At 35.2% G+C, this 13666-nt stretch overlaps 1 protein-coding gene across 19 annotated transcripts in view; it reads right to left on the minus strand.

Annotated features, from left to right (window-relative positions):
- The window catches only part of DMD (dystrophin), a 1341705-nt gene that overhangs the window by 545396 nt on the left and 782643 nt on the right, over positions 1-13666 (minus strand). The window lies entirely within an intron of this gene.

The following is a 13666-nucleotide window of genomic DNA, read 5'->3' on the forward strand; positions in this document are numbered from 1 at the left end:
TAAAAACCCCCACCATGCAGAAGTAAGTGTATTTCTCGAGAGACTTGTAATCTGAATCTTTTCATGGATGTACACAGTATTCCCCTCTGCAGCTCAAACTACTCATTTGTCTTCTTAGTGGTTTCTGTTTTGAGACTATCCAGAATATACATGATCCACCAAGTCAGAAACCTCATATTTCCGAAAAGCAAAGGAAAAAAAAAACCAAACACAAACTTGCATAAACAAAGAATGCATAATTTTTTTCAAGGCATACATCTTTCGAATGCATACTAGCTGTTAAAGTCATACAGGCAATTAAAAATAGTCTTACAGAAAACTTTTTTCCTTGCTGTATCTTACATACCAGATACTGTATTTTGTTTGAAGCAGAGCCAGAAGTGTCATACTTGCAACCAGACATTACACAGGCTTTTGGGGCTAGCAAGACTTCTTCACTTGTGTCTCCCAGTAACACTGCACTGGTGGTGCTACCAGAAAGTGGTACTACATTTGGCGCTACACGGACTTCTAATACAAGGTGAGACAGTAACCATGAGACTGCTTGTTTTACTTTTAAAATCCAACCATATGTTTAAGTGTATATACTTAAGAATTCAGAAGGCATGGAGGACACATCAGAAATCCTGTAAAACAGTTTTTACATATAAACTAATGCACACTGAGAAAGACACTTTTTTTTTTTAAGTACGAGGTTACATAATCCCAAAATTATATCAAATATAGGAAAGACATCTGTCAATTTTACCAAGTCATCTCTCAGGTTACCTGTCACAAACCACATTCTCTGATACACATTTCACATCTCCCCAAAGTGTAGGTGAAAACTGTGTTACAGGATTGTAAACTAAGACACCCAAAAGGTAAGAATTAACAGAATTAAGATTATTTCTGCAAATTTTATAACACCTCTTGAGCAGATACAATTTTGATACAGATTTTAAATGCACAGTCACATCATTTAACATTAAACTGTTCAGTATTTAATTTTTACCCACCTCATTTAATGGGTGACCTCTTGCCTTATTTGCTGTGTACTACTGAACTGAGAATTAGGAAAGAATTATCAGTTCCCCTCCCAAGCTGTTTGGTGGCATGCGTCACACTAGTATCAGAGTGCTTCCCAATTCTAATTATTTTTCACAGGCCTTCATTCAGAGAAAGATATATTATTATCACCCCCATTACACAGAAAGGGAGTTAAGACAAATGGAGTGTAAGGTCAAAGTATCTGCTAATTTTGGATATGTAATTTGAGATGGATGGGATGTGATTATTTACTACTGTATACCACTTTGTACTCCCAAATCAGAGTTCTCACTAATAAACATAGTTAAACTTCAGGGGCTCAAGGACTGAGATAAAGGCCACAAACACTATCTCCCTCACCAGCTAAGATTACTAAGGCTTTTTCTCTGTCTAGCTATCACTCCACTTTCCTTCATCAGCTACTCTTGTTCCAAGTTTCCTATGCCCCTTCTCCAGCCTGGTCCTTTCACACTTTGTCACTAATGGACTTCTGAATTCCCAAATCTGTCTGTCAGCACCTAATGTAATTCTCTTTCCACTGTCCTACCTTCCTTTCATCAAAGCTACCTCATTTTTTTTTCCTGCATTTTAGATCCAGTATGAGACTCCTCTTCCTTCTCCCTGCAGGACTAATCCTAGTCTCTTGCGCTTTGCCCTGATCTCTCTTTACATGTGTCCATTAATCAAAGTTTTCTCTCATTTTTCAAAAGGTAATAGATACTACTACAAAATACATTAAGCGTAAAAAGCAAGAGTGGACAATTACTATCTTCATTAGGTTTGAGCACAAGAAAACCAAATGACTGTAACATGGGACATCACGTGCTAAAGAGACCACACACTTATCTGCAGACTTGGAGGACTAATGTCTTCATAATAAAAATAGTGGCTTGTTTGATATTTATGCTTCTCACAGAATCAAGAGAAAGCATACCTATAAAAGCATCATGCACAGTTGTAACAGCCTTTATAAGTTTCACAGCAAATATATCTAGATGCGCAAATATTCTCATTTGTAATCATACTGAGGCAATGAGGAGTTATGCATTCTTTGCTGGCCACCAAAGAAGTAATAAAACAAAGATAAGCATAGTTTCAAAGCAAATATTCCCACAGCTAAGGACAAACTCTGAGTTACAACAGCATCATCAACTATTAGAGAAAGTCTTACATCAAACATAAAGCCTGCAAAGCTGAACTTCTTTACAAGTATATTTAAGTAACGACTCCTATTAGTCTAAGAGACACCACAGACCACTCTGCCCCATAACCCCAATAGAAAATGAAGACATGTGGCCTTGAATAAATCCCACAGTTTGATTAGTATCGTCATAGTGAAAGTCAGGAGTATGGCAAACAGTCCCAGAGGCAAACAGTCAAACACGAAGCTAAAGTTCATCAGTCCATTCTAATTTCAGTCAGTAGCTAAGTACCACAAGAGATTTTTATTAGTAGTGAGACACTTGCCAAAGGCATTCCCCACACCAAATCCACTTTTTCAGTAATTCAACACCAGCACTGAACACTGCTGGAAGTGTGTATTTCTTCTTATGGACTAATCTTCGGGTTCAACCATACTTTGAAAACCACACCCTGTAATTTAAAGTAGGACATCAAAACCACAAAGGGTGACAAAGGCTCACATTCTATAGTCAACACTGGCATTACTGCAATAACATCGCTATAACCCCAAAGCTTTAACAGACTCCCTGTAAAATGCTTCTTTTTCTTGATGAAGACAAACTGCTAATTTATGCTAAATCTGCCTTTTAAAGTCTACTCATTCCTATGACAGCACTGTTTTCTTTTCCTTAGCCATAAAAATAACACAACTCTTTATTAGAAAAACAAACAAATAAGACCAAGCTATAGATTACCAGTAGGAAGTGTAAAGTAAGAAACAACAAGGTCTACCTGTCTTTAGGGAACAGCTCAAAACCATATCTGAAGGCTTGACAATGACTTATCAGAATCCTCACATCTAAGAAAAGTAGTCCTAAATCAGTCTAAATCAGAAAAGCCTGTTCTCATCTCTCCCTTCATATTCCTATACCAAGAGGCAAGCTCACATCACGCAGTTTTGGCATTAGGTAGTTGATTGAGCACTCAACCTGCCTTTAGATGATCACTGCAGATGGTCTCCAAAAAAAAACTTAAAACCCACGATACCAATAATAAAGACCCAGAATCAGAAGCACCTGGTGCTGCAGCAATTCTTTCACAATGGCCTGGCTTGCATCTCCCCATAGATGTGATTATTCAATAGCATATAACAATGCTGAAGAAAAATAAGTGTCTATCAAAATTAAGTGTCAAATTCTGATCTTATTTACAACAATGTAAATGTCTACTAGACTGAGTAAAAGCAGAACAGAGGTAGAAATGTTACCTTGTTGTCTGTGAAACTAAATACTCCTGTGAACCAACTCAAGGTGATCTATACTTTCAAAAAAAATTCTCTGTCTCTCACCCAATCTTTGTTCATATTCCCCAATTTATGCTATTTAAAAGGAATACTTCTGGAATAATATTTTTTGCATTAATTAAAATCACACCTTCAAATAATTTTACAATAATTGATTGTCAGGATAAAGATGCCACAATGAGTTTGAAGTGTTAAGGATTGTTTAAACAGACCTGCTAAAATGCTTTCCTTTCCCACCCTCTTCACATCTGCATCATATGAGCAGATACCTAATTTACTGGCACAATTAACTTTCTTCTCCTGTACTACAGATTTTTAGTAGTAATATATAAAGAAAATAATAAATGTACTATATTCCCGCCTCTAAAAATACTTATATTTATATAAAGAAACAGTCTGAAATGCACAATTTGAACAGGAACTCTGTATTCAGCACTATAAAAAAACCAGGCCAACCCTTCCAGGATTCTATATTTAGGTTTAACTTTGCATATTTTAAAATATTCACTTTTATTTTTAATTACCAAAAATTTTTGCATTAATTTGGATAAGTGTTAAAAATCCAGCAAACCCAAACCATAGAATTTTTAACAAATACCCCCATGTACTCACCTCCATTACTCTAAAACAAACAGAACCCAATACAGGCAACACATTATGTATTTTACTAAACATGTTCTAATCCTTCACATGCAAATAGACAAGTTATTCACTGAGAACAGGGAAATATCAGTTTGTTGTCCACTAAGGATGCTTAATACCATGTTATGAAGTGAGAGTTCTCATTTTCTGAAGCTGCGATGCTTTGCAATGTAAATGCATCTATGAAAGGAGGGTCTCATGACTGCAGATGAATTGCACTACATGAGTGAAAATAATTACTGCTGTTCTAACAAATGAATTCGGTGACTTCAGCACATTTTATATAATGATAAATATAAGCAGCTGCTGCAGGTGTTCTAAGACAGTAGAACATATTTCTTTACTATTTCAATTTTACTAATTTCTCTGCATAATGTCTTGCATAGTCACATGCAATCAGAAGATATGAGTAAGACTGTAGGGTCTGAATAAGCTAGCTGTTACAAAAAAAAAACTTGTAAGTATAGAAAAAAATAAAGGAATTTTCCACTGAAACATAATGATATAATATTTATTATTATTATTAACATACAAATAGAGAGATATATTGTGAGACTTTGAGGTGGCAACAATAAAAGATATACCTTTGGAAATTTAAATATTGATTATGTGAATGGGAAAGAGTAGACTGTAAGAAACAAATTCATATGCCAAACAGTAATAATAACGATATAGTTTAATTACTAGGGTGGCTCAAGTCTGGTGCTGTTTGCTGTATTAAATACAGCAATATTCTGAGGATCAGTACATACATATGGGGAAAATGTAAAGAAAAAAAAGAACACAAATTCTACATCCCTAAAATGATAAATAAGTGAATTTTAAAAGCATTTTTACTTACTTCTGCATATAGTTTTGAACCACAGTTTATTAATATTTGATACCCACACTACATTAGGAACAGAGACAGGAATCTATAAATCAATGCCTGACAAAGTGATATGTCTACTACCATCTGCCTCCTGGCCTTTTCAGAGTACAGGCCTCCCTTGGCATGCACATGAAAAAAATGTACAAGCCTAGTGATTGTCAAGATTATACATTTAAGTGTTAATTACCAATAGTGATACTTCACCACAGACTAGTTCAGAAATCAACTTTAATATTTCATTCAAGAAAAGTTATATTTTTTTGAATTGTTAAAAGTGACAGATAAATTCTTAGATGTACACATACCAGAAATAAGAAATCTGTTTTCTAGAGCATTCTGTGTAGAAACTTTTCTATAACCACAAAGGAATACCGTTTTTTGTTTGTTTGAGACTACTTTAGTGTGCAGTGATGGAAACCCTACTCTACTTTTCTATCCTCACTTAGCAGAACTCATATATCTATATGGAATGATTTTCTGTTTTCATTTCCTTTGTCCTGCTTACCAAGTATATTTTCTATCATTTTCTATTTTATCCTCTATTGCAAAATGTCATCATAGATCCCGCATGTCCACCTATATTTAGACATCTGCAGACAAAAATGCAATGAAGAATTTCTTTCACTGGAATTTGTAACGCTTGATAATAGGAATGTTCCAGAGACACTGCTCGTTTTTGACACAGCCTTGACAACTGCAAATGCTTCTGATGACAGTCTGCTTGGTTTCCTCCAAGCTCATATGGCTGGACTTTTGGTAGATCACTTTGAAGCATTAGTTTCCAGTGGAAACTAAAAGGAAAATACTTATACGAGATACAGAGAGGAGAAGTAAGAAGCACGGCTGGAACTTGGTCATGGGCAAGCAGCAATGCAATAAAAACCAATAAAGGAAGAAGGACAAAGAGAAAGAAATGGAGAAAATAGGTTCAGGTATGAAGATAAAAAACCTAACTTTCTCATGAATGTAAGACATCCAAGACAGAGGAAGAAGGGTGATATAACTTTGACAAAGGTGCAAGTATTTCACATGTGAAACAGGTGTTACCACTGCATTTGAATCTGTGGTTTGAAACTTTTTAATTAGGACCTGAGCCTGTCCAACCTTAAGAGTTAGCTCTGAGATAAAACAACATAATATACAACTACATGCAAACTAAATTTTAGGAAGGCTGGAAGCTGGTCCAAAATAAGCTCCTCAGATGATTATTTTTCGAAATATATCTTTTTTTTTTAATATGAGCATGTCTGGTTGCTTAAGATACTTATCTGATGTATAGGTTCATTATTTGGGAGCTAGAATTTGCTCTAATGAAAGATGAAGTTGAATCAAGTTTCATCTGAAATAAAATTGGCCTATTTATTTAATTTTTAATTGTATGAGAAGACATTACTGTGTTTATGGTTATGCATACATAACAGATTTACTCTTTTAAAATAATTTCTTTTTATATTGCCACCTTTTTTCACTTCTTTGGGGGAAAAGGCAGGGATATGGGAACATGAACATTAAGTTATTTGCTCTGAGTTCTTTCTTTTTCACCACTTTTTATGGACAATTCTCATTTGCACCTGCAATGTTTTTATTAAGAGCATGTCCTTCTGATCTTGCAAGTAGTAAAACGAGTGGAATGCAAATAATTCCATTGTCATGACATTTTTAAAGTCACCACAAAATTGTTTCTTTCCAACATTTCTTGAGAGCAGGAAAGACATAATTTATAGGTGGTTGCTCTTGTTTTGTTTTTTGTAGTTTCCTTGTTTATCAGACTCTGTGTATGTAACAGCCTTGTAAACCAAAGTTACAGTCTAGCTGAAATGGAGAGACAGAATGGTTTCCTATCTTGGGAAGTAAAAAAAAATTATTTCTTAGGATTGGGGGGGGGCGTGTTTTGTTTTTTTCATTTCATAGATATAAAGGATAAATTACCTTGTGTAGAAACATTGTAACTTCCCTCCTTTTTGATCATAAGACTTTAATGGATACAATTTGGCTATTCTATTCAGTAATTAGATTTAGAGTCTGCTAATTTAAACAGTCACTGCAGTAATCTCTGTGTAGGAATTTATGCAGTGCTGTTACATTAAATCCATGGACACAGTGCATGTCCAACCAGATCGGACTGTATTTAAGAATAGCTTCAGGAAGTGAGGTTGGCCACTTGAGTAGGCAAGACTACGAGAATTAACAAGCTCTTTAATATATATTTTTTTAATTAATAAACTTTCTTTGTGCCCTTGCTTTAATTCTCCTCCACAGAACTAATCTGTTATGCAGTCAGCAGCACTTCCAAATGAAATGTTCTGTTCTACAATCGGAGTGCTTAAAATCATCACAGCTATCCCCAGCAGACAGTATGTCATGATAAGATAAATTTACATTTTTAAAAAATTGAGGTGATTTTGTCATGATATGCTATACTTAGAACAAATACCAGCCCAAAACCATTGATTACCATAATATATGGTCTCAATCAAGAGTCATGAAGGGAAACAAATTTTTCTATTTATGAAGGTGGTGTTTTTTCAGTCTTGCAACTCCCACTGCACAAGAAAAGTTTGAAGGGAACATCTAACCTGGCTAGATCCATTGGAGGACTTAAAAACAAAATCCAAACAGCAGGCTAGAAAATCATTTAGCATGCTAGAGAACACAAGGTTCTCTGTTATGGGCACAGTCTGAAGTATAAGGTACGCAGAAACACATGATCCCTGTCTAAAAAGCAAGTACACTTGAGAGAAGGGGAGGAAGAGTTTTCTGATTACTTTAGAATGTGATTGCACAGTATAGATTTAAGTGAACCAAACTGCAGGCTGCCACTAAAAAGGATGCTCCCATTCTTCCCCAGCATCCTGGCATTATAGTCCCACTGTCTCAAGCTGAATCTAGCAGTGCTGCAACTGCTGATTCAGCCAACTGAAGATCTTTTTTTTACCTATCTGATTTCAGTTGGCTGAATCTTTTGCTACACGGCCTCTAAGAATATTCCTATATCTGGTTGGACATTGGCTACTTCTTGAAAAATTACTGTTCAAGAAAACTTTTCTGCCTCATACCAGTTTTACTCATTTTGCTCTCTACAGCTACCTGAAAGGAGGTTGTAGTGAGGTCGGTGTTGGTCTCTTCTCCCAAGTAACTAGCGATAGCACGAGAGGCAATGGCCTCAAGTTGCGTCAGGGGAGCCTTAGATTGGATATTAGGGAAAATTTCTTCACTGAGAGAGTTGTCAACCATTGGAACAGGCTGCCCAGGGAAGTGGTTGAGACATCATCCCTGGAGGTATTCAAAAGACATGTAGATGTGGCACTTCGGGACACGGTTTAGTGGTGGACTTGGCAGTGTTAGGTTTACAGTTCTCGATCTTAAAGGTCTTTTCCAACCTAAATTATTCTATGATTCACAAATTCATTCCCAAAGATCCTTATCTGTTATCATTCAAAGCTTTTCAAAAGCCTTCCCCATCCATATTTCCTTAAAACAATGTTTGTGTTTGACACTTCCCCTAGCCTGCCAGCAGCATTTTGAGGTTCCTGAGCATTTGGACAACATGTAGCACATTGTGGATTCCACCTTCAGCTAAAGAAATGAAAGCAAAAAATCTCCCCAGTTTCCCAAATGAAAAAGGAAAGCTAGCACAACGTGTTAGGAATGAGTCACTTCTTGTGAACTTTCAAGTAACATGATTTTTTCGAATGGAATCTCTCACTATATTATTTGGCACACATTATTTATAGTCTCTGTTATGTTTCACTACACATCATATGCATAACACAGGCATGCATACATATACTTCTGTAATGAAACCTGCATTAGGCAGCTACTCAAGGGATGTTAAGTGCTGATGATCTTCTTTCGATAGAATTGTTCTATAACTCTAGTCCAGAATAAATTTACAAAATGTCTGCAACACTGACTTCTGGAGTTAAATGAGAGTCATCACAAGGCTGAACCAGATACTACATTTACTGTTGCATTTTTGTGGCCTGGGTAGTTGAGTACTGGTGGCCTGTAAAACGCATTCCTTAACCCCATTTAACAGAGACTACTCTAAAGGTCATTTATGTCATTTACTGCAAGCTGAAACCTTCTCTATTACTCCTCAACTTCTTTCCCCAAATCTACAGTCCTTCAGCTCCATTTGTTTCACCTTCTCTGCAAACCATTTAAATCAGTTTGACATTTTCAGCAAGAACTACAAAACTTGCAATATAAAAGTATAAAATGCCTACAAAGTATCTCATGACACACATATTTATTCTATATCCATTCTTTCCCAGGCTGTTCAAACTGTTTTTGCTAAATACTAGCAGTACCTGGCATACATTTCTACCAACATGTTTGTCTAATTCTTCTTTTTACAGGTATATAAGCAAAGCAGGCCTCTATACATTACTCAAAGATCTCAAAGAAAGTTTATATGACTAAATTATCAGTAGTCTCACATTTTGGACTAGCAACATAAGTTGTTCAAGGGTTTTTCTGTAAGCATTTTTTTCTGCCTACTTTTAATTTAAGTTACAAAGTATGAAAATCAATTGCCTGAGCACAGGTACTGGCTTCCAGTTTTCAGACACTGTGTCCAAGGTATCCCAGCTAGCCTCCAGCTGCTGCTTTAAAGTCTCTCACTTGTAATCTCTATACATCTACTAGAACTCTGTGGCTGCCTTAGACACTCGAAGGTATGTAAAATGGCAGTAGGTGCCCACTTTCACAGAACTGAAGCTTCTGTTTGATAAAGAGCCTTCTAAAAGCTTAAATAAGGGAAGGCCTGGGAGATGAAACAGCCTTGCTTTCAACTGAAAAAATTTCATGGAGAATAATTATTATTATCACTCATGTTAAAAGAATTAATTATTCTAGAGAGTCCTAAATACGAGAATTTTAAAGTGCCTTCACTACTATTATATCAAAACATTTGGCCTCCATTTCAGCTAGATGTGCTTCGTGTGTTCTTCCATCTCAGGTGAGATACAAACACACATGCATGCACATGCACACACACACAAACATGCATAGAATGTCCAGATTTCTTGTCTTTCCTTGACTTCATGACATGGCGATCTTTCTTTTCCAGTCCACTTACGTAGATTTTGTAAACCCACCATAATCATCAAGTCCTGCTGACCCTTGGTGTAATAGCTGAGTCATGAAAAGTAAAGAGTAGTGATTACCACACAAGTAATTCTACCAAGGTGTTTCTTTGAAGAACAAATCCTTCACTGGCCATCATTATGGCCCTGTGTCAAAGAATCAGTAAAAATTAACACACTAAAAGCAGACAGAAACAAATAAACCTAAAGCACCATAATGGAAAATCCTTTTTTAAGGTTGTGCAGGTAAGAACCTTGTAAATAACAAGGTGTGATCTGCTTGGTAGTAATTCTAGTTATAGAAACACTGCTTCAGTTTTCTTCTTTTCTTAACAAGGATACAAGTTAGACTCTATTGAGTTACCTGGGAGCAGGGAAAGGGTATGTGGAAATTACATAATACACAAGATTAATACACAGTGCAGTGTATTCAGAGAAGATATTCTTATATCTTATAAGCTTATATGGAGCTTTTTGAGTAATAAAATGTTCTCCCTCACTGCTCTGTGCCACAGGCTTTAGGGAAGATGTTTGGCATCTCAAGTAATGTTAAGACACTAAGCAATTTATATGAATGGGTGTGTTGTCCAGACCAAATGAATAATTATTTGTCCCTTGAAGGGTTTGGGCAGCAACAGTATCAACAGTGCCTCCAAGGCAGTAAGACTCTTTACTGAAATTTGTCATTAGACATTTACTGAAATATCACGGTCTAAATTTTTATTAGAAAAAGCCCAATGTTATGAAAATCTAATGACCTTAGCCAAAAGATAATTGACTAGATCCTCTGGTAATGCAGTGAAATAGGTAACTGAGGTTTTATATACAAGTTGAAGAGATGTCTGAAAATTGCTAACCTTGTGTGAAGCAGGCTTCTGAATTTGTCTTTTAATCCAAATATGCTACTTTTCTTTCCCATGAACTAGATTTCTATTTTCAAACAAAATATTACATTGTTGCTTTAGGAAAATAACTGAAATAAAACTAAAGAAAGTTTAAATTTCCGCAATTACACCTTTTATTTTAATTGGGTTTTTTTTTCTAGAAAATACCTCTGTGACAGAAACTGCATCACCTGAAATAGCATCACCTGTCTCAGTAAAGAATACAAAAAATATTCATAACAGAACTTATGATTATGATGTTATTAATTAGTTCCATCACACAATGCTACATCTTTTTTCAAGTGAAACATTGTCTTTGAAATACTGGTACTTAGCTTTTATCCTGTTCTTTCACTTATCGCTTCAGAATCTTATGCATTTGACCTAAGTTCTGCATTTTCTGTGATGAATATCATACTTTGCATAATTTCAGAGTTTAAGTCACTTAATTTGAATATAATTAATTCCAAAATATGACTGTTCATGTTGCTTGATATTTTAAATGAGGTTTCAATTGAATCACAGGTTCTTTGGGAAGATGGACCTCAGCACTGTTCTTTTTAGAATATCTGCATTGTGAAAACATTCTTGAACTTGAAATAAGCCAAGAGCCTGTACCAATGGAACAGCATGCAAAGACTTTGAACAGAACACAATTACTCCGTTTCATTGTTTTATTACTGTAGCATCTTTACTAGCCACAAATGAACGCTAGGTAAAAATACCCTTAAACAAAATCACTTGTTCATATGTAAAATGGATGTAACTGTGTTCTTGCATTAAATTATACCTACATATAAATATTTATACAGGAATCTCCTTTTCTAAAGTCACATTTCCAAATAAGTAACTCTAAAGCTAAATTATAAACAATCAAAGCTGCTGTAGAACATAATTATTGGGAGAAAAAATCTGGAAAAAGAAGCTTGACAAACTGCTTAAGTCACCTGCTTTATCTCTTTCACTGAAGTCAATGCAAATTTCATTGTATATGTCATAAATCAAGTTTCTTTCCTAATGCCTCTGAAACAGGAAATGTATGGGAAGCCTTATTGTCCTAGATCGGCATACTGACCTAAATTTATCTGAGAAAAAAACACGGGACCTAGTGACAGAGAGATACCTCACAAATGACAATGCCTAGCTTAGAAAATTTTGAGCTGTCTTAAATAAAAAAGTTAACATGGAAGAAATTCTCCCCATGTATACTGCTGTGCTGTATGAATGATATCCATAGTCAAGGAGGTATTTTAAAAGAACTATGTCCATTCTCACGTACATAAGACTTAAATTAAGATCATAAAGAAAGTTTGACTAATGTTAATATCATAAAAGGAAAAAAAATTAAAAATTGACAGAAAAAAACAATCCTAACAGTAATTCAAAAACCGTACAGGGAGAATATATTTATACCATAATGTACGTACACTTAATGTACATTAAAAATCCCAAGGACAACATCTTCATTTAGCAAACCTATGCCCCCAAATATATTAATTTATAATGACTGTGGAAAAAACACTATGCAAACCCCTGATCTGTGTGTGTTAAAATCACCTTGAACACACATGTACCATATCACGCATGTACATCTTTGTTCCTAGGGAAAAAAGCTAAAGGTAATCATTCTTTCAAGGTATTTTATTGCTTATAGCTCTGTTCTTTTTAAGACAATACAGTGGAGATCTTGCCAGTTTGTTAGGAAAAAGTTAACAGTTGCAAAGTTATCATGTAAGTATCAGTTGCATGATATATTTTCCTACACGCTCTGTTTGGAAATTTCTGTGGCACCAATGAACTATGTGCTGTCAAATGTAAGTTTTTTAAAGATACACATATCTAATATACTAAAATGCTAATGCTGAAGTCTGAGTCTTACACATTTTTCTCTGAAATTGAAGAAATTAAGGATTTATACTAAACAGACTTAAATTTATGCATCCTTGAGACAGACATCAGCATGGAAGCCACACAGCTACTCAAGAACCTGGCAGTTTGGGGTGTCATTCTGAATTTCCAGTTTGAGTTGACTACAAGGTCAGAAGCTACTGTGAGGAAAAAAATTATTTTAACAGAATAGCTAATCATATAAGTTCTGACTGATGATTTATGCCTAGATCTCAGGAGGTTTACTGATAAATCTGTAGGAACAAACTTTGACAAGTCAGCCAGCAAGTCAAAAGTGATTAAATGTATTCTACTAGACACCATTTCAGACAAAATTTTCATGTCAAAGGTCGACTTTTTCTTGTAACGCTTTGCATTTCTTTAAGTAATGGCTGTTCCTGCAAATACCTTTTGGCTCTCCTCAGACTATAGACTTTGTTTCTCTTCAGAGATCCTTGAAAATAGAAAAGAAATAAAACTTCTCAGTCATCCAGACTGTTCAGAATGTAAGAAGGCTTTTTTTCCCCTCCCCTTCAGGAGGGAATGATACCTCAATTAAACATACATCCATTAAAATGCAGCAGCCTTATTGAGAGGAAATCCCTGATAATGAAATTCTACTTATCCAGTTGAAAAGAAAAAAAAAAACACAACTATGTTTTAAATGTCATCTTTCATTGCGTAAACTGGATTCTCTTTTCTAACTTTTTTTGGTGTATACATAACTTTATATGTGCATATATTTTACATCCACCCTACCTAGCAATTTACATTCGCAATAAAATTGCAGTTTTGTAAAATAAAACAAAATAAAAAATACTTCTGTGAAATAGACAGC

Source organism: Opisthocomus hoazin, chromosome 1 (assembly GCF_030867145.1).
Source record: "Opisthocomus hoazin isolate bOpiHoa1 chromosome 1, bOpiHoa1.hap1, whole genome shotgun sequence".
Classification (NCBI taxonomy): domain Eukaryota; kingdom Metazoa; phylum Chordata; class Aves; order Opisthocomiformes; family Opisthocomidae; genus Opisthocomus; species Opisthocomus hoazin.